Source organism: Dasypus novemcinctus, chromosome 4 (assembly GCF_030445035.2).
Source record: "Dasypus novemcinctus isolate mDasNov1 chromosome 4, mDasNov1.1.hap2, whole genome shotgun sequence".
Lineage (NCBI taxonomy): Eukaryota > Metazoa > Chordata > Mammalia > Cingulata > Dasypodidae > Dasypus > Dasypus novemcinctus.
The window spans coordinates 23,665,913-23,693,688 of NC_080676.1; positions in this window are offsets into that span (position 1 = coordinate 23,665,913).

The following is a 27,776-nucleotide window of genomic DNA, read 5'->3' on the forward strand; positions in this document are numbered from 1 at the left end:
AAAGGCACTGAGTTCTAGAAAGCCAGCAGGCACAGCTGTCTACTTCTTCCTTTCCACTTTTTAGCACCCCTTTCAAGTCTTACAGGACAGAGTTCCTCTAAGTTCTAGCCATAAAAACCTTCTACTTCTATTAAAGTGAGTTTTATTAAAGAAATCAAAGCATAAAAATTATAATTTCTTTGATTAAACCAAAGGACTAATATTCAGTTCTTGCCAGTGATACTAAGTTATTAAGTACAATCACTTATATACAATAAGTACAATCTTGATACAGACAGATTATGGATAAGACTATGAATTATGTTGTGTTACTTAAGTCAGTGTTTCTCCAAGGAATATACTGAAAACATTTTTTTCTCTTATGACATATCATGAACCTGAAACATCTTTAATCTTATAAAAAAAAAATGCTTAAAGATAAATGGGAAAGACATAAACAATATCTTAAACAATGACTTAAAACAATCTCATCTTAATAAAATGCTGTAAATTTGACAAGCATGTACTACAGTTTTTTTAAAAATATGTTAACTATGTTGGAGGTGAAATTTACGTCTCCTCATCTCATCTACTCTTCATCCATGTGGTCAAGGGAACAACTTAGGAACTGGAAAGAAGCTGTCATGAGCAAGGTACCGTTTATGTTCAGCTAGTGTCAGGAAATACTAAATGTAACCCAAAGTGGAGAAAGGGAACAAACAGACCCCAATTTAATAACACTAAGGTGACTATTTCACTCATGCACATACTCATGCCCCTCCTCCCCCATCTCTCTCTCACATGCACACAGTCAGAGAACATTCTAGTAAGGATACAAATTCCCCATGTAAACTAGACAAGGAAATATACAAATTTATTCTTGTTTGTCAAAATATATTTTATATGATATACTTGATGAGAAAGCTAACCAATGCCCACATTGCTTGCCCTCTAGTCTTTGCTTGTCAGATGACATGGGGCTAAAATGTTTTCACGGTGGAAAAGGCCTTTATAAACTCTAAAATTCCATACAAATGTAATCTTTTTTATTTCCTTTGGGATTATGGATTATGAAATTTAAACCTTAAGTATACTGAGTTTTGCTCATTGAGAAGGAATGGTGTTAGGCTTGTGTTACATGGTAGTACAGTCTGAAAGACTCTTATCATCCCATTTAAAATACTCATAAAAATATACTAAACTACAAATATGTACAAGAGTACAGAATATAAAGCTTAGAGCAAATATTTGGGGATGGAAAAGCATGATCGATCTACAAGCCAATAGGAAGCTACCTGAGACCTCACCTTTATAGAGTCTAAAATATCACTGCAATATGTCAGACATTGGTGCCAATTTACTGGAACGTTCCTCGTAGGATTCTTTATAGTACTGCTGAAATGTAATTAGGTTTGGCTCCCACTGAAGTAGACAGTGCCCTCAAGTGGACAGTGGTTTCAAAACACTCTTCACCAGTCCCATCCTCTCCTGCTGAGTGTTTCTGCAACTCAAACAGCAAGTTTGCTGCACATACAGTTCAACTGCTTGGCAAGCCCACCCTCAACTCAGAGACCAGGGCGCTGGGAGCCAGCCAGCTCAGAGTAGTCATTGTCAGCAGAAACTCTGGACCCAAATCATGCATGCACAGTGCAATGACTGGAAGTGAGGGGCAGGTTTTAAACATTTACCCTGTGTTTTTAGAAAGGCAATTCGCTCAGAGACTTTGAAACGAAAACCGAGAGAGGAAAATCACTACAGAGAAGGAGGGAACCATTTTTTCCACCACAAGCAAAATGGCCTTTTAAATATATTTTGAACAGGACTGTAATTATAGGCAAGTGAATTATCTGATTCTTTAGTGGTTGAGAATGACTAATACTCTATAAGCTATGAGTGAAAAGAAAAACTGCAAAATAAAAGGTAGTTCTAAATAAACACTGTGTCACGTTCAGTGCATAAAACAAATTACGTAGTTTAAACATAAATAAGTAGGTAAACAATTCATTAATTTAAGCAAAGGTCCCTTCCTGTTCCCACCAAATGTTAAACATTTAAAGAATATTGCTTTGAAATGACAATAAATTATTACCCATGCAAGGTAGATTCACATTCCAGGCAGACTCTACATAATCCTTTACTAAGTTTGTCTAAACTAGACCTCTGAACTTTGACAGCAGCTTATGGCTGGAAATAAGGTATATACAATAAACATAATATAATAAATATATATAATCCTCTAGTTCAGGGATTCAGGGAGTACCCTAGTTACAAATCCAATAATTACTCCCTCTCCTGCATGGCAAGTATTTTCTCAATTTGTCATTCAAAGTCTAATAAATAGGTCAAGGCCATGGTAAGTTTTATCCTGGGATATATAGCCTTTTCAGAAAAAGCACATACACATAAACAGAAAGAGAAAGAGTCGGGGAGCTTTCTTTGGCAATAGGGGTACAGGGCTGGAGACATTATTTTAAAAAGAAACACACACACAAGGCTGGCAGGAAAAAAACAAAGTACATGTAATCTGGGCATTGAAAATAAGACTCAGAACTCTGATACTCTCAACAGCCTCTCCCAAATCTAAAGCACTCAAAGGGACGAAGAAAGGACTAGGATACTGCAGTTATGTATCTTAGCAAAAACAAAAAACAAAAAAACATACACACATCCAGATGATGTCTCATTATTCAGCTATTAGAAAGAAAAGATTTTCTATAACCCAAGGGGAAAGGAACATTAACTAGAAGATGTAAAGGCAAGACATGCTTTAGCAAGGAATTGCTATATAAGGTTAAAAAAATATATGGGTTGTTTCCACCTTTTGGCATTTGTGAATTATGCTGCTATGAGCATTGATGTACAAATAACAAGTGTTCAACAGATGAATGGATAAACAAAATGTAGTATATGTATACAATGGATTAGTATTCAGCCATAAGAAGGAACGAGGTTCTGATATATGCAACAGCATGGATGAAACATGAAGGTATTATCCTGAGTGAAATGTCAGACACAGAAGGACAACTACTGTATGAGCTTACTTTCACATAATAATAATAAGCAAATTCATAGGGTCAGAAATTAGAATACTATGGGGAGTTAATGCTTGATTAGTACAGAGGTGCTGTTTGGGGTGATGGAGAATTTTGGTAGCAGATTGTGGTGATGGTAGCACAACAGAGTGAGTGTAATTAACCCCACTGAATGATATATCTGAATGTGATTGAAGGGGGAAATTTTAGGTTGTATATTTGTTACTGCAAAAAAAATTTTAACACAGAATGTACATCACAGTGAAACAATGAGCCCTAATGTATAAATATAATAATATTGTTTATCTTTTGTAACTGAGGCTCCACACCAATGCAAACTTTTAATAATAGGGAAAACTGTGTTTGTGAGTGGAGGTATACGGGAACTCTGGATTTTCTGCATAATTTTTCTATGAACCTACAACTCCTTTAAAAAGAAAACATATTACTCCTTGGGAAATCAGTATTATTTGCTGCTTTGTAGAGTGAATTATTGCTTAGATTTACTCACATAGTTGACATTTTTGTTAATCTTCATTCTTCCTGTAATTCCATGTTTCTATCCAAAACCATTTCTCTTCTGTATGAAGAATTCCCTTTCTTGTTTCTTATTTCTTGTGGTGCTACTCTCATAGCGAAGAATTCTCAGTCTTTGCCTGAAATATTTTTACTTCGCTGCTATGTTTAAAGAAGCTTTTTACTAGGTAAAAGAATTCTAGGTTGCCAGTTACTCACTTTCAACTATTTACAAATGTAATTTTCTGGTTTCCATTGAGTCTCTTGAGTAGTCAGCCATTAGTTTTATTGTTGATGTTGTGAAGGCTGATATATCTTTTTGTCTGAGGCAGTGTTCTTTTATATGCTTTCTTTGACTTTGGTTAGAAACAGTTTTCCTATGAGGTAGTTAGGTATGTTTTTTGTTTGTGTGTTTTTAAAATTTATTCCTGCTCCTGGTTTATAGTTCTTTACGAATCCTTGGCTCAATCAGTTTTGGAAATTTCACAAATAATTTTCTCTTTGAATATTGCTTCTGATCCATTCAATTTTTCTTCTTCTGGTACATCAATTACATATATATAATTATTATATATATTACAATTACAATATATATCAGACCCTTTCAATGTGTCCATGTGTCTCATGATCTCTATGTGTTTCCCATTCTTTTATTCTTGTGCTTTCTCATCTTTCTTGACATATATCCTCTACTCATTTGTGCCAATCTGCGGTTAGATGTATCAATGCAATTTTTTTTTAAGTTATATTTTTGGTTCTACAGTTCCCACTTATAGATTACAGGTCCCATCTTACCCTCTACTCTCTTGAACAGATTAATTACTATAAATTTAAAGTCTTGGTTTGCCTACTGCAGTAGTCCACATCAGCCTTGGGTCTAATTCTATTGTCTGTCCTTTTCTCTTGGACATGTTTCTTGGTATGCCCTATCATTTTTTTTTTATGAGTCCCAGGCATTGTGCATGAAAAATGTGAGAGGTGCTATATGATGATATCTCCCTCGGGAGATCATTAACGCCATGTTCTGGCAGGCAGTCAGAGTTCTGGCAGATTATCACAATCTAGCTGACTTAAGGCTTGGTTTCAAAGGCTATAAGGCTGGGACCCTGTCTCCTAGGGTGTAGAACCACCTCTGTCTTCCACCCCATCCCAAAAATTATCTTTGGGAGGTACTTGAAGCACAAATCAGAAAAAGAAGAAAAGTGTTTGCAGCTACTCAAAACTGTATAAAGGGGAAAAAGAAGATGTATGTTAGCAATTTTCAGCCAAACCTCCATTCCACTAGAAAACAACTGTAATCTTTGTCACAGCCACGTTGCAACATTTCAGATAGTGACTGATCCCTCTAAGTAGTTGGGCATTCGTGATTGAGATGTTTATCTACCCTAAATACCTGGCCTGAACAAGAAAATCGGGTGAACTCCTTCCCAGCTTTATAATGTGTTAACTATTTGATGTTTCTTTAATCGTTTTAATAGTTTATTCACATGTCTTGTACTAACAATTTAAAATCCTTGTTAATCAAACTGAATAGTAATAAAGACAGGCCAAGGCAATGCCCCATCTGCCCACTTGACGCTTATTGTTTCACCCAAGAAAGAGGAAATTGTCTCTCAGCTCCAAGTGAAATGCCATGATGGTGTTTATTTATTTATTGTTTTTATGACAGCTACTCTTATTTTCAAATAAGAGGGCATAGAGGAGCTACATTGAAAAAAGACAAGATTGCTTCCACTTCCATTTTGCAATTTTGTGATGGAGTTACAATGCTTTCCCTTAAAAATCTGTCACAAATCAAGATTTAAGATTGCTTCATGCACTCAATGCTTTAGAAACAAATTTTCCTCGGTCATCTGTTATTCTTTGGTGACTTCAGGCATAAAATCACCTAGTCAGTGGAGTGCTTATCAGAGCTGTAAACATGGACATGAAATTGTTTTAGTGTAAATAGAAATTCCTTACAAGTTTATCACTGCTCAGGGGCCTGTAATCTAGGAAGCCATCAGCAGTGCCTCCCTTTTCCTCAGGTTGGCACTTGTTGCCAATGCGCTCTCCCGATATACACTGATCTTTCCTTAAAACCATAACTTGTTGAATTTTCCTATGACTTTTATTTAGTGTTTATAGAAGTGGAAAGAGCCTCTGTAAGTATGTTCTTAATGGGAGATATAAATCAGCCCTTGGGCTTGCAAGCCCAGTTAAGGCATCTTCCATTTGCCCTTTTCTGCAAAAGTGAAAGCCGTGTGTTTCCTTTATCTGGTAATAAAATAGGCTTCTACCCAACTGCTCATCCCTCCCCCAAACTTTCCTCCTGTTTTAGCTTCATTTTCCAATGAAGAGAAAGTGTTTCCTCCACTTTTCTTCATCCCTATCGAGTATTTACATATTTCTACATTTATAAAGGCTCAGTCTTAATTTCCAAGTAAGCATGAAAAACCAAGTCAAAAGTCTGTTCCTGAAAATTTCTTTACTAATAAAGTTAAGGAAAAGAAAAAAAAAGCTCATAACTATTCTTCTAATAGATAAACTACTGAGTTTTCATCTTTTCTAATCCTTACTTTATACCATTATCAATTAATATTTTAACAAACTAATTTTCATTTCATTTCCTTCAGGGGGGTAGATCAAATAAAATAATAATAAAAATAATTACTCCTACAAGACACCTGGACATTTGGGAGAAATACATATATTAACCTATAATAATATTTATATATTTATAAAAAGTAATATAAATATTATAGATAGCTGAAATCAAAGGAATGTAATAGAAAATTGCCAAGAGTCGAAAATGAAGAGCCAACTGCAACCCACAATGACAAGCAGTGAGCTGAGTAGGCTCTAGGTTCACGCAGCAAATGGATGTCTACTACAAGATCTGGGAGCACAGCACATCTCCATCTAAGGTACCAGTGGGCAGCAGGTCCAGCTGAGCGCTGATGAACAGCCTTTGGGAGAAGAGGCTCTTGTTGCAGTGGTGCTGCCATCCAGTGCCAGTAAGAAGTTTTATCCACTCATGATCCTATATGATATAAACATATGAAGAAGAAAGAACAGATAAGTGCCTGTGTGTTAGTTGGAAATGCAGGATGCAGAACTTGGAGCTCAGGCTTCAGAACCTATGCTTTTGCTTGCCATTTTTTTTCAGGCCATACCTGGAGTTACTCATTTTAGTCTAACCATGCTGGGACTCTTAATGTTGACTTAGTCTAATTCTCTGTCTCTGAATCTCTTCCCTCTCTACACAATCTTTCTTTGGTGGTTTCATCCAGTCTTAGCTTTAATACTGTCTCATGTTCATGGCTTTCACATTTAGAGCCTGAATCTCTCCCTCGAACTCCAGACTTATATATCCAATAGTCTACCTGACAAGTCCATGATCTCTAATTGGCATCTCAAATGTAACTAGTCCAACTCTGATTCTCATATCCCTCCCCAAACATGTTCTTCTGTAATGTTTCCTCTATCAGTTAATGATAGCTCATGGCAAACACATGTGAGTCATCCGTGACTCCCCTCTTTCTTTCTCACTCAACATTTAATCTGTCATAATTTCCTAATGGCCTTACTTTAAAAATATCAGAATTTAACCTCTTGTCACTACTTCCCCCAATATTGTTCTGGCTCAGGCCACCATTATTTCTGCCTTATTTCAGGAACATCCTAACAGGTATCCCGCTTCAACATTACTCCTGAAGGACTTATCTCAAATTACAGTCAGAGTGATTTAAATATGTCAGATCATGCCATTCCTCTGCTCAGCCCTCGCACGGCTTCCCACCTCTCTTAAAGCCAAAGTCCTCACAGTGGTCAACAAGGTCCATTCCAATGTGACCCACCATTAACTGTCAGATTATCTATTTCTCTACTGTTCTTTGTTCATGCTACTCCAGCCTGATTCTGTTCCTCAAACATAATCCTACCCCAGGACCTTTGCATTTCCTGGAACAGTCTTCCTTCACATACCAACATATCATACTTCCTCACCACATTCAAGTGTTTGTTGAAAGTCAAAAAAATTGTCAGTTTCTTGGTATGCCAGTATGCAGCATATGGAGGTAGTTTAAATTGGAATCCCCAAACTTCATGGGGTTACAAAATCCTGGGGAGATTTTTCTCCTCCACTCTTATTGAGACCGGTAAAGGTTCTTTTTATTTTCCTTTAATAGGGTTTAAATTTTCTCATCCTTCCTTTAATGGTGGGGATAGCTTTTTAGGAATACCAGCTTTTTTTGAATGTGTGTTCTAATTCTGTTTTGAGAATAGGACAGGGCTATCCTCAAACCCGAACTCAGTGCTTCCCTGCTACTTATGGTGTGCCATCCCACTACGGGCTCTCAATGTGTTACGAGCCATTGATCCACAGGGCATTAGCACTGGGGAGCCAAGAAAAGAAAACACTGGAAATCAGTGACACGAGACCCACGGGAAAAGCAGACCTAGGAAGTCAGGCTTCAGGCTGGACTAAGTACTACCACCTTTGTCCACACACAGCACATGTCTTCCTAAACAGCAAGACCCATTTGATCAGTGACTTGAGCACTTCCTCCAGGCCAGATTTTATACTCAGAGGCACAAAGCATAGCACGAGGTGTTCTATATACGTTTCTTAGGAGTTGTAGATAGGCATGTAAAGAGAATGGGAAAAGATAACATTTGAACACATAGTGACTGAGAATTTCCCAAAACTGTTTAAATATATAAAACTACAGATTCAGGAAAATCAGCATGTCTTCAACAGAATAAATAATAACTCCAAACCTAGATACATAGCTAAAACAGCAAAACACAAAAGATTGACAGAAAAATCTTAAAATAATAATTTTGCACCATCAAATGTCCCCATTATTTAACAGATAAAAACCAAATGCTCATCCTGAGGGCTCGGGGAGGGGCAGGGGTGGACATGACTACTTTCAAACTGGACCTACACTGTCTGTCTATACACTATTTTTCTACCATGCCCAGTAAGCACATCTACTCAGTTTGTAGACCTGAGTATGCCATGAACTCAGTTTTTTTTTTCATTTATCTTCTTGCAGAATCCCCTGCTCCCTGCCATCAACATTTAAAATCTTACCCACAGTGTAAATGACAGGATAATCTCACTTCCACCTTGAGATCTTCCCTGATCCTGCCAGTTCACATCTGTGCTATTCAATATATCACATGACCATGAAATGCCTGGTATTTTTCCTATGTACAGATATGTCTTTCCTTGATCAATAGAACTACTGTCTCTTAAAGGATGGGGGCAATGACAACGGTTTAAAGCTGTAGGTATCTGACTCTTTGACCTATCAGATTTGTAAAATTTGGCATGATATAGCATTCCCAGCTACTTTGTTTTTCAAAAATGCATTAAAAACCAACAACCATCTACTATCTATGTCCTTTTGTAAGAGAAAGGGCATTTTAACACTAAAGTCTAATAGAGACATAGTTTCATGTAAGCTTAATGAATTTAACTTCTTCTTTTACTAAAATCAACTAAAAAAATCTTAATCAAATATATAAAGAAGTCCTAGTTGCTTCTAGTCCAGCATTTAGAAAGCACTTTCTACTGTTATTTTTATTTTCCTGCTTCCTGCCTGTAGAACTACAACAGAGAAGAGATGTAACAAATATTTGAATAAATATTTGAATAAATTAGGTAACCAAATTAGAATTATCTTTATTTCCTCATGTTGTCTTATTCTGATCACATATTTCGTTCTTCCCGGCTAGGCCATTAAGGGTTTCTTAAAAATATAAGTTACCAATGCAAAAAAATTAAAAGAAATCAAAATATTTTCCCTTTCAGAATTTTTAAGTAAAGACTTTCTGGGCCTCTTGTTGCAAAACAGAGATTTTTTTCTTGTCTCTGCTTCATGATTTATAAAGGTATATCAAAGATTACTGCTAGTTTTCCTTATTGTCTCTTATGCTGACCCTTTTTCTTACTTTTTCTTTTCAATCCCAATTCATTTACAATTTTCTAGCACTCTCATTTCTCTAAGTTGTCCTTAGCACCAACTTCCTATGCTTCTCTCATCTGTACTTAAATGCTTATCAAATGTTAATCACTTATTTCTATCCATAGTTCAAACTTGCAAAAATATTTCCCTGGTGCTCTTAGAATCCTTTAAAAAAAAAAAATTTAAAGGAGGTACTGGGGAATGAACTCAGGACCCTGTATATGGGAGGCAGGCACTCCCATATACATCACTCCCATAATCCATCATTTTTTAAAGTTAAGTTTTCTGTTATTAAAGATTTCAAATTAATTATGGAATATTTTAACATATTTTTAAAACAAAATAAAATCACTCACAAATCCTGCCCCCAAAGATAACCATTGTTAAACTTTTGTTGTATTAACTTAAAGTCTTTTTCTGGGTTTCACTCCCTACCTCTATAGATAAATCGTTTTATATAAACAAATTTTACATCTACCACCATTGGTCTGCTATCACCATTAGAAAATAAGATAGACCAGATCATGCTATGTGAATTCTAAAGATGAATCAAAATGACCATTACCTTGATCTATCTAACTCTGCTTTCAGAATAGAAAATGAAAATATTTTTGGTTTAGCCAGTCTCCTGGCAGTGTCCCTACCATGAAAATAGTTTGGACATTGTTTTGGAGTGGTATGCCAAGATACCAACAATTATTGCTCTCATAGGTTGCAGTTTGGTAGGCAATTTGTCTGTCTTCTTCTTAGAAAACCTGTAGCTCAGAGCCCAGTTGTGAGAGCCTTGTCACCACACCCACCCATTCCTCTGAAAGTCCCCACCGTATATCTCACCTGCCATTGTTGATTTCAGTAGTCCTCCACCAAAACTCAAAACCAGCCAATACATAAACTAGATTTTCTTGTCTTTTTATTTTTCCTGAGTTATATCACTGTGCAGGCCAATCATTCATGCAGACTCCAGGGCAGAGGCCTCTACTTAGGGTTGCAATGTGAGACCACATACAAAGAGAAGCAAAGGCGAAAGATTGCACAGCCTTAGAGAAAGCCCAGTCATCAGCCCCGCTCCTGATGCCCAGGATTCTGGCAGGCAGGCTCAGGCTGCAGGAGGTCCACATCTTCTTCCTGTCTTGGATTTCAATGTTTAAAGCAGCACTCACCTCCTTTCTACCTTGGGATTTTTAGTCTGTTTTTGTTCCTTGCAAGTAAATAATGACTGAATAAGGTAGGACGAAGGAAAAGGGATACAATTCTATCTTAACTGTGGAAAGACGAATGGTAATTTAAGAAATCATTTCAAGGAATTGGGAGGAAGACAGAAAAGAAAAAGAAAAAGAAAAATCAAAGGAAAGGAAGCCCTCCCTGCACAAACAAGCTTTTGCCTTGGACAGCAAATTTTTTTTGGTTGTTTACTTGGTTTTTGTTCTTAAGTAGGCAGTTAATTTGGCTGAACACAAACTGCAAACCTCTGTCTCGCTGCTGTGGGCAACAGCGCAACTCACAGCCCAATTATTTCAGATTTAGCTAAGCTGCCAGACATTTGGGCAGAGTTTATATACAGAATCTGGAGTTCCCCCTCTCTGACTTTCTCCTTTTCTGGTATCCCCAGCATTTTCAGTGACTGAAATTGCCACTGAACTCTGTCTTCTAGCTAGTGTAAGTGTCAGCTTTCCATCACAGTTTTAACTTTCTGCAAGGTACAGACTAGGGTCTCACCTTAAGATAAAAGTCTTAAAAACAGGAAATTCACTGGGTTCTGTTTCCCTCCTCCAAATGTCATCTCCTGTTTGTTGGCTAAGACTGCTGATGCAAAATCCCAGAAATGGGCTGACTTTTATAAAGGGAATTTATTAGGGTAAAAGCTTACAGTTCCAAGCCTGTGAAAATGTCCAGATCAAGGCATTATCAGAGTTACTTTCTTACCAAAGGTTGGCTGCTGGCAAATCCTGGACTCCTGCTATGTAGCGAGGCAAAATGGCTACTCTCCGTCTGGGTCTCTGCCTTCCCCTCTAAGCTGCTTCTCCCCAATGTCAGCTTTGGGTGATCAAACATATGGCAGGGTTTGTCTCTTCAGCTATGAGCTGTTCTATTGACCCTGCCTCTCGAGGGCCTCCTCTGTGCCTCTGTGCTCCACTAATTCCAGGCTCTGGCCTCTCCTTCAGCCTCTCAGTGCTTCTCCAGTCTTCTCTCACATGGCGGGATAAAATGGCAGCTGTCTCTCTCTCTGTGTCTCTGCCTTCAGTTCTCAGTTTATATAAGACCCCAGCAAGAGGACAGAGACCCAACCTGGGTCATGCCTCACAAACACTGATGTAGTGCATCAAGGCCCTAAACTGATCAAATCAAGTGATTGAACCAAAAGGTCCCCTAAATGAATTTAATGAAATAAAAGAGCCCCACACCTACAGGAATGTATTCATTCAAAGAAGATGATCTCTTCTGGGATTCACAAAACTTGGAAACTTTCACATCTCCCTTCTAGTTTCTGCCACTTTTCCTCACTCTTCAGTCTTTAGGTAATTGTTTCATTTATATTTTTTCCAGAGTTGATAGTTTTTATATGGGGGAAGACTGATCTTATAAGAACTACTCATCCTCTCTGGAAGCAAGTCTCTTAGTAGTCTAGCTTTTCCTTTCTTAAGCTTTCTCTTGGTTTTAACCTCTTAGCCAGATGCAGTACGTCCTCAAGTAATTCTTTCCATGATGTGTATATAAAGAGAATATTTTCTGAATCCATATACTCCAGACAACATTGTTCTATCAATTTCCTACAGAAAAAGCAACTTGGCTAGGTACTAAATATGTGTGTCACAACTGCAGATGAGCAACAATTGCAAAGGAAATTGTTGGAGAGCCAGGTAAGAAGATAGGAGAAATTCCTCTTTGAGTCTAGTACCATGCAAGATGAATGTAAGGAATTCAAGCTATAAATCTGAAAAACATTAACTGACATACATTTAGCAGCCTATGGCCAAGGCAATCTACATACCCTTTGGTTACTCTAGATAATCTAGCTATTTATAATGGGGGTGGGGTAAAATAAATTCCAAAGTCGAATCTTTATTAGTCAGGGATCCAGCAAAAAAAAAAAAAAAAACAAAAAAAAAACAACAGAAAGCATATCAAACTGGATAAAAGAAAATAATTTAATAAAAGGATTTTTTTTACCAAGATGTGGCTTCGGTGTAGAGAAACCAAGGAAGGATTTTGGAGAAACCTAGGGTTCAAAACTGCAGGGAGCCATTTCACCCCTAGGTCTGAAAGGGCAAGGATAGGGAATAGTTCTTAGGACCCAGAAATGGTAGCTACATGGAAAGGTCTCTCTCACAGGAACTGTGCAAAGTATCAACAGCATGGAAGGATCAAAGGTAGAGAAATAAATATTTCAGTATCATTATCCTATCCTCTGATCTCCTGCTGGTGCTCCCATTGGCTGAAGCCAAGTAGAAGTCAGCAGTTTTTCCAACCAAATGAAGTAATCCACACATATTAGCATCACAGGGTTCTCATTGGGAGGGCATATAGCATGGAAGGTGAAAAGTAGATTTCTAGGGGTAAAAAGGTAAAACTTCAGTATCAAACCAATTTACTGCAGGTGAAGGGGAAAAGGACATAATTGTAAAGCAAAAACAAAGTGCAGACATCTGAAAAATATTTATTATATGAACTGGAATAACATTTTTAAAATCTGTTTGGCATTCTCAGTGCGATATGAGATAAAATAATCTCTATGAAACATAAACATAAAACTTTAAGGGTAGAACAGAGTGAGAGGAAAGTAGAGATGGATAAAATAAAGAAGGATTTTTAAAAAATTAAAAGTATAGTATCAAAAGCAATAATAAGAAAAACCAGATTATTAGAAAATCAAATTTTCAATTCTGGTCCTATGGAAAACTCAGCTGATGTACAAAATGTTTCCTTCCAGTATGGGCAAAACCAATGATAAGGTGGAAGTGGGGTAGTTTGGCAGTATGTGGGGGTGATAGTGGTGTGGGGATGTGAGAGAGGTGGGTGATGCCAGAATGTGAGGGTGAGCAGGCTGGGGAGTTGGGATGGACTGGGGAGAGGACTACAGGAAGGAACAGATGAATTCTGGGGATTTGTAGGTCTGTGGCTGAAACTACAATGGGGAGAATGCTTTTTTGGCAAATACAGCAGAGGAGGGTCATTGGCACAAGGAGTCAGTGGTAAGAGGATATGTAAAGGATGCACCTGGAGCATGCTTCTATGGAATATGAATGTGTTCATCTTGGCATAGTGTGTTATCTCAGTGAGTAGAGACCCACACAAAAAACAAGAAAATATTAAACTCACATCCTGGGGAGTTCTGCTACATTCTCAAATAGAGGGTCAAGAATACCTCAAGTACATAGGCACCACCTAAATAAGAAAACAAACCAGTATGTCAATCCCTTAATATTAATGCATGTAAGTATTAATTTTATTGATCAAAAATTGAAACTTAGTGGTTGCTTTTGTTTCTGGGGGGGGCAGGGAAGGAGGAATGAGTGGAACATGGGGCATATTTGGGGCACTGGAGTTGTTCTGTGTGATCTTGCAATTGCAATGATGGATATAGATCATTATACATTTTGTCAGACCTATAAAAGTATATGGTGCAAAAAGTAAACTATAATGTAAACCTGACAATGGTTAGAAGCAATGCTTCAATAATTGTTCATTAGTTGTTACAAATGCACCACATGCATGTAGGATGTTACTGGTAGGGTAAGATGTGGGGGAGAGGGAGTAGACTGTATGGGAATCCCCTGTATTTTCTATGTGACTTTCTATAACCTAAAGCTTTTCAGAAAATAAAGTGAAAAAAAAAATACAACATTGGAGAAACATATAGAAGAAATTGTCAATATACTTGAAAGAGTAAAGATTTTATGATGATGAAAGACACAATGCAAACATTTTTTAAAATTTATTTTGTTTCTGTTTTTTTTTTTCATTTTATTATTGTTATTTTTTGTTGATCTTGTTTTTGGGAGGGGTTTTGGTTACAGAGGGGTTGCAGCTGTGCTAGGGGAGTATCACTGGTCTTGGGTGTTGGTGAGGGAATGTATGTGTGGGTGTATCGGGGAGGACAGCCCAGTATATCAGGGCCTTGATAGTCATGCTTGTACTTATGAACCTTGCTCTTATGAAACTGAAACCTGACCTGATAATATATATTGCTGAAGAGTTACCTCTTGAGGGCCTACTTGTTGCTCAAATTTGGCCTCTTTCTAAGCCAAACTCAGCATATAAACTCACTGTCTTCCCCTGATGTAAGATATGACTCCCAGGGATGAACCTCCCTGGCACAGAGAGATTAATACCAAGCACCAACTAATGACACATTTGGAGAAAGACTTAGACCAAAAAGGGGAAATATTAAATGCAAATAAATTTTTATGGCTAAGCCATTTCAAAGTGAGTTGGAGGTCATTCCAGAGGTTATGCTTATGTATGTCTTAGGAGGATCTCACAGTCTGCCACAGGAAACAGTGCCCCAAATAGGGGGGCTCTTAAGGTTCTAGAGTCATCTAGACACTATAGGAAGGGCAGACAAGCCCAGGAAATAAGCACCCTATCAATGGGCCTGCCTTACCTTGGAGTTTATGATAACTCATCTCCCCCAATGTATCAGACTTAGATTCCTTTATAATTTTCCTACAAATGGTTCTTCTGTACCATTTGTTTGAACCTATAATTAGCACTACACCCATTAAATATATCCCAGAGACTTAAATCCTCTAGATGTTCATATGTTGGGTGAATCCTCAATCTCAGCAGAGTTGCAGCCAACACCTACCCTCCAGTTCATCAGACTCACCCAGAACAAGTAACAAAAGAATGATGTTGGACAGCATCCAACTCAAGAAGCAGAGAGTATCTTTAACTGCGAGCAAGACAGTTTCATCCATCTACCCCATGGGATCTAAGCCCCCTCTCAATTGGAAACAAGGTGGACATCACCATCCCAAAATCCTCAAGATAGAGTAATGACCAAACATAAGAGTAGAATGGAACTATGGACTAATGTAGACTTATTATTATTCTAGTAATGGAAGAACTTGTAATATTGCTATAAAGACAGTAGTTACCAAAGGTCCAAGGATGGGAGAGGGAATAATACATGTAACATTGGGCATTTTTGAGACATTGAAATCATTCTTCATGATATTACAATGACAGATACCAGACATACATCTTGTCAAAACCTATAAAATTATGTGTTGCACAGTGTAAAACATTATGTAAACTATAAACCATGGTTGGTAGGAATGCTTCAATATGTGTTCATCAATTATAACAAATGTACCACATTAATGAAAGATGTTGTTAATGGGGGAAAGTGTGAGTGGGGGATGAATTGGAATATATGGGATTCCCCTATATTTTTTATGTAGCATGTATATAATCTAAAGCTCTTTTTAAAAAAGAAAAAATGTTTAAAAATATATTGACAAAATATAAATAATAAAATTTAAATTCAAGGTCAAAACTTAAAAGTAAAATAAAGGAAATCTCCTGATGCTGGAAATTAAGAGGTAATTTTAAAAAAGAAACAGCAAATGAGAACTAAAATCAAACCTCCCACAGAGCATCTGAATGTATGCCTTTGGCTGGATCTTTAACAGCTTCACTGGGATCCCTGTGGTGGCCAAGAATTTATGGTGACCATGAGCTTCCTAAATAAAGAGTAGAATCTGTAAGCATTGTCTTGCCCATTCTAAAGGACTTAAAAGACTGCACACTGGCCTCAGGCTGTGTGCCAGAAGTTGTCTGATAGCCATGGGTCATCCTTCTACCCAAGAATAACCAACATTTAGATGAAGGATAAAATCACGATACTTATCTTTACATACACTCTTAGTAAGAGGCTTAATACACTTATACATGTACCATTTCAAAAGAAAGAACTTTATCAGAAAAGTAGTTGAGTCCACAAAGGAGTTCATTGTGGTTTAAGATCCTCATCTCTGTGCAAAATAAAATGATGTAACTTCACATTGTGTTTTGTTAAGATGTGTACGTGTTACAACTTAAAGGTTACCTTTAAAACAGTGGTTCTCAACTGGGGACGACTTGCCCCCTAGGGTCCACTTGGCAGTATCAGGAGACATTTTTGGTTGCCACAACTGAAGGAGCTGTGGTACTGTCTGGCAGTTGATAGAGGTCAGGATTCCGGCTAACTTCCTGTAGTGGACTAGACAGATACCAACAATAAAGAATTATCTGACCCAAAATGTGAACTGTGCCACTGATTTTAAACCCTGATTCAACAGAATAAAACAGAATGTATAACACTGAAACCAGTAGAGGAAAAAGGTAAACAAGGAGGTTACCCAAAAAAGCATTTGTTCAAAAGAGTAAAGAACTATATATAAACAGTATAGCACGACAGTCATGGAATCATTAACAATTAAGAAAATAAACTTGTCATTTAAGAGGTAGACACTCTCCAATAGCATAAAAATTAATAAAATTCTGCTAAATTCTATTTACAAATAGCACTTAAAATTCAGTGGCAGGGGGAGCAGATGTAGTTCAAATAGTTGAGCGCCTGCTTCCCCTGTACAAGGTCCTGGGTTCAATCTCTGATACCTCCTTTAAAAAAAGGAAAGAAAAAAATGTAATGGCATAAGAAATTTTAAAATAAAAGAGTGCAAAAAGATACTAACCAAGAGAAGAGCAATATAGCAATTATTACCTATATATCAAATAGAATTCAAAATAAAAAGCATTATTAAGTATACATATGGACATTACTTGGCAATATAATTGTGAGCCTATATGCACCTAACGATGTAAATTCAATATTTAAAGGAGGAACTGTTGAGTTTACAAATAGAAATCAACAAATCTACAACCATAAAAACTTCTCACAAAATCTGTTAAGTTCAGCAGATAAAAGAAAACAAAATAAAACTGTGCATAATTTGTACAATAAACTTAATCTTGATTGAGTAAAAAAAGAAAGGAACAAAAATTGGGCGGTCTTCCAGAAGCATTAACATGAAAGCAATATTAAATAGCTTACAAACACTCATGACTCTGAACTGGGTAAGAAAGGACCGTAACATTTTGCATTGCAGTAGCAAGGTTTTCCATTTTTTGACTGAGCGTAAGAACAATGCCTAGAGCCAAAACTTAAACCAAGAAGTGTCTTTTTAAAATTTCAAATACAGATTTCCTATCTACTACATTGTAGGTATAAGAAAGGTACACAAATTTACCAAAGTTTAATAATCTCTGTAGGGGCTCCATGAGCCTGCAGAAGAAATGTTGAAAATACTCTCAGCCCAATTTTCTGAGAATTCGACAATGAACGTAAAATAAAATTCTGTAATTTGTATAATTATTCCCTTCCCCTTTCTATCTCTAACTTTCCTCAAAAAATTGTAATAATTCATTATTTAAATATAAGGTTTGTTAAAGAAATTTGGAGGAAAAGAGAATTACTACTTATGAACACAGTTAAAATTAATTGTAGACAGGAAAATTTACTCTGGAACCCTGACTAGCTCACCATTTAATTATTTCTTGAGGGAACTATAAAGTTCCAAAAATCATTCTCAAGCGTTTCCAAACTTCATCTTTCACAAGATGAATAAAAAGGTCATACCAAAGTTTTGCCATGGTGAAGTAGAAATTTCACACGATTCACATGTGGGTGTGTACGATTAGGTATTGATATGCCCACAAACATTTTAAAGTATATGTCAACAGTCACTCAGGCACCACAGTAAGCTATTTAAAGTGCATGTGAAACAAAGACTGCTGAATCCATAAGTTCCCATGTGAAGCAATCAGAGTAGATTAAATTATAAATAAAAATTGTGAAAAAATTCCATGCAAGAAAAAAGCTTTCAGGAAAAAAAAAGGTATATTCATAATAACCAGACTCAGTGAAACAGGAAGTCACAAATGTTTAAAGAGGGGTTTAGTACTAAATACACTAAAGGTAAAAGAAAATATTAAAATGCATAGTATTCTTTATTTAACATTTGTAATTGTTTAAAGCACTCTGTACTGCGTCCAGACATAAAGAACAAAAAAGTATACAGAGCAGTGTCCCTAGTGTTATTGACTGACCCATAAACACCACTGCCTCCAGTCACAGTATTAAAACTGTTCATTATGAATGGGAGAAGGTTCAGATAACAAAGGTATGTTTAAAATTGTGATGTTCATATTCAACTGAAAGAGAAATTCTTTGAACTATAATAGAAAATACAGCCCTAAAAATCAATAAAAATGCCCAAATGAGTAAGAAAAATGGAGAATAAGCTGACGCTATACCAAAATAATGTTTCAGACATTTTTACCAAGCAGTACGGTACTTAAACAAACCTTTACTCTATGTTCATATGATTTGAATGTCATTGGCTTATCCTTATTTATGTCAAATAGAATACTTATGAATTGATATTTCTTTTTACATTGCCTGAAATCCTAAAACAAATATACTACATGCTCTTCTAATAAATGTATTTTAAAATCTGCTTAAATTTCTTTAATAGAATGGCAATACACACCCTACATGTATTTCTATACCATTCACATTCTCAAGAAATATGTCCTAATGCCTTGATGACTCCCTCAATTTTTTTTTTTATTTCTCACCTCCGCCCCCCCCCCCCACATCCTTGTCTGCTCTCTGTGTTTATTTCATTGTGTGTTCTTCTCTGTCTGTTGTACTCTCATTAGGTGGCTCCAGGAACCCATCCTGGGACCTTCTGGAGTGGGAGAGAGGCGATAATTCTCTTGCGTCACCTCTGCTCCCTAGTTCATTGCATCTCATATTGTCTCTTCCCTGTGTCTGTTTTTGTCACGTCATCTTGCTGCGTCAGCTCTCCATGTGCGCAGCACCACTCCTGGACAGCCTGCACTCCTGCAAGGAGTAGCACTCATGTGAGGGGCACTCCTGCGTGGAATGGCACTTCTACGCAGAGTGGCACTCCTACACAGGTGGCACCCCTTTGTGGGGTGGCACTCCTTGCACACAGCAGCACTCCACATGGGCCAGCTTGCCACATGGGCCAGGAGACCCTGGGTACTGAACCATAGACCTCCTATATAGTAGGCAGAAGCTCTGTCCATTGAGCCATATCTACTTCCCAATCCCTCAATTATTAAAAACTCAAAAATAATTTTATAAATTGTTGAGTTACTGCTTCTTCATAAACTCAATTGTTCCTTCATCAATACCTTGTCTTTATCCTCTACAGCCTAGCAATGAAAATTAATTATACTTTTATTAGCATCTTTTCTCTTATTTAATGACTATTTTTTCAGGAAGGAAAAAACTGTAAATATGGTGATATAAAATATATCAAATGACAAGTAAAGCATAAAATTGTGGTATGATTACCCACTGGCTAACTAAACAACCTGATAACACACACCAGTCTTGCAATGTGCAAATAAAATCCATGAATTGGCAAAACTATAAATTCTTATATGTCCTAGACCTCTTAAATCCTTGTAAAGACTATGAATGTTGAGTCTTCAAATATCAAAAATCTACTGTGTGTGTGTATATATGTGAGTGTGTGTCTGTGTATACCATAGATCGACAAACTTTTTTCAAAAATATCCAAATTGTAAATATTTTAGGCTTTGAGTGCCATATGGTCTCTATGCCAGCTACTCAACTCTGTCATTGAAGCATGAAAGCAGCCAAAGATAATGCATAATGAATGTATGTGTTCCAGTTAAACCTTATTGATAAAAGCAGGAGGCAGGCTAAATATGTCATCTAGGTATACAAATCATAGCCCCTGGTGTATGCTGTAGCAAACACAGAAATTTATGTGTATATGAATGTATTAATGAATGTATGAGTGCATTTATGAATATATAGCTTACATATATATACACAGATATATAAATATACATTCATTGATTTATCTATCAGTTTCCAATATTTTGAGATTCTTTCTCACACTGTATCATATGTACTTTAATATATTTTTATTGAAGTATATATTCATATATGAACACACATAAACAATAAGTGTATAGTAAAAGTTGTGAGTTTACAAAATAAACATGCATAACATCATGCAGGGATTCCATACATCTTTTTTTAAAATTAAAGTTTGTAGTTTGAGATAATTATAGATTCAAATACAGTTGTCAGGAATAATAGAGAGATGTGTGTTTCCTTTAAACAGTTTCCCCCAAAGGCGACATCTTGCCAAACTACAGTAAAATATCCCAACAAGGATATTGATCGATACAGTGACAAGTATGTAACCTTTGGGATTGTCTTTTTTTCATTCAGGATAATTATTTTGGTATTCACGCAGGTTGTTGCAGATACCAATGGTTCATTCCTTTCTATCACTTGTGTGAATGTACAGTATTTTGTTTAATCCTTTACCCATTGAAAGACATGGGTTGTTTCCAGTTTTGAGCAATAAACCCTCCTGAATAGGTTTTTTTGTAAACATAAGTTTTAATTTTTCTGGAATAAACTCTCAGCAATGTAACTGCTTAGCTATATGTTAGTTGCAAATTTAGTTTTTGAAGAAACTGCCTAAGTGTTTTCCAGAGTGGCTGTAGCAATTACATTACCACTAATAATGCTTGAGCGATTCTCTGCATCCTAACCAACACTTGGTGTTGTCATTGTTTTTATATTAGCCATTCTGATAGCTATGTAGTGATATATCAACATGGCTTTAATTTGCTAATAACTCATGATGCTTAACCTCTTTTCATATGCTCATTTATCACCTGTATGTCCTTTTTGGTGAAATGTGTCTTCATCTCTTTGCCTGTTTTCTAATTGGATTGCTTCTTTTAGTACTGCTGAATTTTGAGAGTCCTTTAAATATTCTAAATACCAGTTCTTTGTTGGATATGTGATTTGTAAATATTTTCTTCCAGTCAGTAGCTTGTCTTTTCATCCTCTTGTCAGGGTTTTCACTGAGCAAACATTTTAATTTTGATGAAATCAAGTTTATCACTTTTTCTTTTTATGGATTGTATTTTGGTGTCAAGTCTAAGATCAATCACTTTGCTTAGTCCCAAAGATATTCCTCAATGTTTTTTCTGAATGTTTAACAGTTTTACATTTAAATGAAAATCATGTCATCTGAAAATAGGGAAAGTTTTATTTTTCCAATATATATGGTTTAAGTTTCTTTATAGAACTTCTAGCACGAAGCTGAGTAAGAGTGGTAAGTATGGGTATCCATGCCTTCCCGATTTTAGGGGGGAAGTATTCAGTCTTTCACCAGTAAGTGTAATGTTGGCTATATGTTTTTGTGCATGTTTTATTTACAAGTTGAGAAAATTCCACCTTTTATTTCTATTTTTCTAAGTTTTTATCATGAATGGGTATTGAATTTTGTCAAAGGGTATTTTTATATTGATTGGTATAGCCTTGTGACTTTTCTTCTTTTGCTTTTTAAAGAGGTGGGTTACACTGATTAATTTTCAAATATTGATCCAGTCTTACATCGCTGGAATAAACCTCAATTATTTAAGGTTTATAATTCTTTTTATATATTAATTAATTCTAGATGTCAATAGTTTGTTAAAAAAAATTTTTATTCTATATTCAGAAAGGATTTTGGTCTGTAGTTTTCTTTTTAGTAAGTCTTTGTCTGGTTTTAGAATTACAGTAGTACTAGTATCATAAAATGGATTGGGAAGTATCCCTCCTCTTGCATTTTGTGGAAGAAATATTGCAAAATTGATATTAATTCATCTTTAAATGTTTGCTAGAATTCTCCAGACTGGGTCTGGAGACTTCGATGAAGAGATTTTAAATTACAAATTTAATTCCCTTAATAGTTATTTATAGGGGTCTTGAAATTACCTATTTTATATTGAATGAGTTGTGGTAGACTCAATTTTTTGAGGCATTGACCCATTTTGTCTAAATTGTCAAATTTATGTATGTAGAGCTATTTGGTGTTCCTTTATTATCCTTTGGGTATATCTAGTGTCAATAGTGTGATATCCCGTTTTCTTCTTGTTAAACATCAATGCCTTTTCTTTTGTTTTCCTATTTTTAATTTTACTTATTTCTGCTCTTGTCTTTGTTGTTTTCTTCATTCTCTTTGTTTTGAATTTATTTTCCTCTTCTTTTTGTAGGTTCCTGAAGGGGAAATTTAGATTATTGATTTGAGACTTTTTTTCTTTAGAATTTGCATTTAGTGCTTTAAATTTTTCTCTCAGCACTGCTATAGTTGAATCCTAAAATTTTGATATGTTGTATATTTATTTTCTTTTGAGTCAATTTAATTTTTTATTTCCCTTGAGACTTCATCTTTGACCCATGGATTATTGAGAGGTGTGTTATTTCATTTCCAAGTGCTTGGAAATTTTCCTAACTTTCTGTTATTTATTTTAATTTGAATCCATTTTAATCAAAAAACATACTCTATGATTTCAATAATTTTAAACAGGTTTATTTTACATCCCAAAATACAGTTCATCTTGGTATATAATGTGCATGCATTTGAAAATAATATGTATTCTGCTATTGATGGTGGAGTCTTCTATAAATGTCAATTAGATACTATTTGTTCATGATGATTTTGAGTTTTTCTGTATACTGGCTGATTTTCTGTTTAGTAGTTCTATCAGTTATTTAGAGAGGAATGTTAAAGTCTCTAAATATAATTGTGGATTTGTCTATTTTTCTCAGTTCTATCAGTTTGGCTTCATATATTTTGCAACTCTGTTGTTTGGTGCATACATGTTAAGATAGCTGTCATCTTGGTGGGTGGAGCATTTTATCATTATCTGATTAATTAATAATCTGCTTCTAGCAACTTTCTTTGCTCTAAAGTCTACTTTATCTGATATTAACATAGCCACTCCTGTTTTTCTATAACCAGTGTTTTGCATGATTTCTGTTTTCCCATCCTTTTCCTTTCAACTTGCCTCTATCATTATATTTAAGGTTAGTATTTTTATAGACAGTATTTATTTGCCTTATGCTTTTGTAATTGACTGTCCCAATATCTGTCTTTTAATTGGTTTATTTAGACCATTGGCATTTAATGTAATTATTGAAACATTAGGGCTAAAATTTGCCATTTTATTTTTTGTTTTGTTTGTGCTCTCTCTTTCTCTTTTCTTTGGGTTTTTTCATATCTTCTTGTGAGTTACTTGAACATTTTTTAAGACCCCATTTTGATTTATCTAATGTTTTGAGTGTATCTCTTTAATAGTTATTTAATGGTTATTTTAGGCATTATATTATGTATACATAACCTATCACTGACTACTGGAGCCATCAATTTACCAGTACCAGTATAGAAATATTACCGTCCCTTGTCTATTTGCCCTTGCCCATTTGTAATATAATTTTCTTAAATATTTCCTCACATTCATTTAGAACCAGATAATATAGTGTTATAATTTTTGCTTCAACCATTAAATGCATTTTAGAAACCTCAAAAGGAGAAGGAAAGCCTATTATTATTGCTTTTTTTGCTTACAATCTTCATTCTTCTCATCAGAAACCATGGAAGTCAGATGGAAGTGGCACAATATTTTTTTAATTGCTGAAGGAAAAGAACTGTCAACCCAGAATCCTATAAAGAGCAAAATTATGCTTCAGGAATGAAGGAAAAATCAAGATATTCTCAGATTTTAAAAAAGAAGAAGAAGAAGAAGAAGAAGAAGAAGAAGAAGAAGAACTAAAAGAATTTGTTACCAATCAATCTAACCTCAGACTTTGGAATATTGAGAAAGAAGAATGAACACAGTAAGAAAATCATGGCAAAAGGAATAGGCTTATTCTCTTGAATTTTCTAAGGTTCCTTCTTATATTTCTCCCTTTCTGTTTAGAAAATTTCCTTTAGTCATTTTCATCTAATGCCAGGTTTATGGACTAATCCTTTACTTCTCTCCCTACTTTTGTTTTTCATGTCTTTGTATTTTGTGCCTTCTTTTTGACCAGCCAAGAGAAAAGAACCAGATGCCAATATTTTATATTTACTCCAACAAACAACCTAGCTAAATTAACTTACATTCTCTGGTCTTCCACCTTCTCTAGCACTTGACCAACCTCACCCACACAAGGGGGAAAAAACAGTCCTATACCAAGGCATCATTATGATCAAGATCATCATGAGGAAAGCATCAAGGTCATCATCATGATATTTTAAAATAGTAGAGGAAAAAAAGTGAAAACCTTTCAAAAAAGAAAAAAAAAGCAGTTAATTCAAATTTTAAAAAACTTTTTAGTGTTTCTTTCTGAAATATGGGATGTATTGAACATTTGAGTAAAGGCTTATATATGTAGAGAAACCCTCAGAAACAGAAAAGGGTAAGAAGAAGGATGCCACCGAAAGGAACCACTTGGAGGAGCAAATGAGCTCTTCTTGCTCTGAGGAACTCTGCTTTCTCTCAGGAATTTGTTAGCATTAGTTCCCTGGAATTTTGTGGAGGTTGAGATATAAGATTCAGCTGAGAGTAGATGATTTATAAAGTTAGCACTTTGGATAGACTAGGAGATTGGGATAGGTAAGTTATTGAATCACACAAAGCTAACAAATGGCAGAGCTGGGTTCAAACCAGGTCTCCTGGATTCCAAAGAGCATGTTGTTTTCACCACCCGGGTGTATTTCTTAAGAGAAGCAATAGCTTGATTGGCAAAATGTCAGCAAATAAGAAGCCACTGTGAAGAAGCAAGAATATTTATTTAACAACAACAAAATGCCTGTCTAACCTATAACATTATGATCTTCAGGCTTTAAGAAACTCAGAATTAGTGCGTGTGGAATATTTTATATGATTTTAAAGTAATGTTTATTGTATAGATTTTTTTTAACTTGTGGAGAAATACACTTTAAATTTATGTGAAATTGAATGAAAAGCTAAATAGAAAGCTTTTTCAGTGTGTCTGTGAAGAATTAAGGAGACAGTAAACCACAAAAGCAATATTAAAAATGTGTCATTTCTACATTTCCTTGGTAAAAAAAAAAATATTTGTATGACCCTATTTAACACTTCATTGCTGCTTGTTTCTAATTGTCTCTTGCATTACATTCTTCTTTCTTTAGTCACACTTTAAGGTTTTTGAGGATAAGGTCTTAAATTTCTCTCTTAGATGCCAGGCATTAGTACAATGCATATTCTGTAAGTCCCAAAAAGCATTTATTAAACTATTAGGGATTAATGTGCTTGATCTCTTCAGGGCACACAGTGCCGGTCATCCTGGAAAAAATTGTGATTTGATGGTTTCTTTGGATGTGTGTGACATGGTACTGGTTACTTTACCAAATTCACACTTTTTGCCTGATGATCGAGATGGACCCTGGAAATATTTTTCCTTTGCCAGCCTGCAGCAAGATGTTAAGCCTTGTCAGTATAGGGCACTGAAGAGATCTTGAAGGAGAAAGGCATTTTTTCTTCTGAGTTCTGGTAGGGCTCTCTTGGCAAGCGCTGGCAGAGAGTGCTTTTTTTTCGGTTTCTCTTATGCTCAGTTCCTGCAGGGCACACCACTCTCCAGTATTTGATGGCAGCACATTCTTCCCAGCTCTCAAATGGAACAGCAGCCTCCAAGAGGGGAGCCGAAATCTCTGCTCCCAGCCCATGCAGGCGCAGGTTCAGGGCTCTGGCAGGGCCAGCGATCTAGCAAGCTGGCCTCCAGACCTCCACCCCATGCTGACAGCCTAGAGCCGCCCTGGTCCACCCGCACCCAGGCTGCACTACACTCCTGCAGACGGCAGCCTTTCCAGCTCCCAGTTCCATCAGCAGCCAGCAGCTGCCCCAAGCACCTACCAAGTTCTGAGACTCAAACGATTCCATGTGGACAGCCCTCCCTGACACCCAGAAGCAAGAGTCCTGGCAAGTTCCCTCAGCATACCAACACAGCGACTTCTCTGCCCTTCAGTAAAACAACCTTGGACCGGGCCAGGAGGCTACATCGCCACCCAGCTTGGGGCAGGGCTCTTCCCTCAGGGCTGTATTCTCACGCTCGCTCGAGGTAGTGGCTGGTCCTTACATCTGCTACTCCTGTATTCCTTAGAATTCTCTTTCTCTCTCACTAGCCAATTGCCTGTTAACCCTGCTCAGCGCTTAATAATTCTTTTTATTTAATCTTTTCTTGTGCAAATCACTCTAAGTGTCTGTGTCCAGATTTGACCAGATTAATACAGATATCATAGTCAAGAAACTACCATTGATTTGGACTTTCATTTACTAACTCAGAAAGAAGTGAATAATGTTTTGTCATAAATAACAATATCGAATCTATATTGAGTATTTACTATATATAAAGCACGGACATTTTGTCACTTGATTCTCACAATATCCTACAAGAGGTGCATTATTAATACTATGTTACAAATGAGATATTTGCTTAGTATTCCACAGCTAACAGTAGATGGAGTGGAATTTGAACCTCAGTGTTTCCAACTGCAAAGCTCTGGCTTTGAACACAGCCTTCCAAATTATATAATATCTAACTCTAGAAAGCATAAAGTATTCCTTAGATTGTAATCGTATATGTCTTTAAAAATCCCAAATTTTAATAACCAAATGGGTTATGGAAGAATTAAACATTGGTCTACCATTTACACCAAATGCCATTTTTATATGAAGTCATTTTTAACATGTTAACAGGGCTAACGAAGGCAATTAGAGGTCTTCTAGGTCATTGCCCAGACTTCAGTTTCAATTGTCAAATAATTCAGTAGAGAATTAAATTGAAGAATTTTTTTTCTCTGATAGGAACTGTGGACAGTAATTCTAAGAAAATTTGTTGAATTATTCATTTAACAGTTATAAATCCCAAAAGTGCTATTGCTATTTGTATTTTACCCAGGGAAAAAATCTTATGTGTTCAAATTGACATTTTATGGTATATTATTGTCAAATTCAATTTCTTATTTGTGAAATTTCTCCATTGATATTATCTTTTAGTATTCAAGTTGATACTCTAATTACAAAGAATGACATTTTTATCTAGTAATATTGTTCAAAAAGAGAGAGGAATTAATATACCAGGCAAAACTACAAAGGGGAAAAAGATTAAATGAAGGAAAGCAAATTTATATTTTCACATTAATTCTCTAAAATTTGTTTCTGTGAGGATTAAAAGAATTAATGATAGATGGTACTAGGCAATTTTATATTACATAATAGATGATAGATAGCTGAGCAACTCTGCCAATTCCTTTCTCAGTTCTAGATCATAATAACTATGTGAGCTTGGGCAGATTTTTTTTTAGCCTTTTTATGCTCAGTTTTCTTATCAATAAAATGGCTATAATAAAACTATCTTACAGATTGCTATAAGTGATTATGGATATGCATA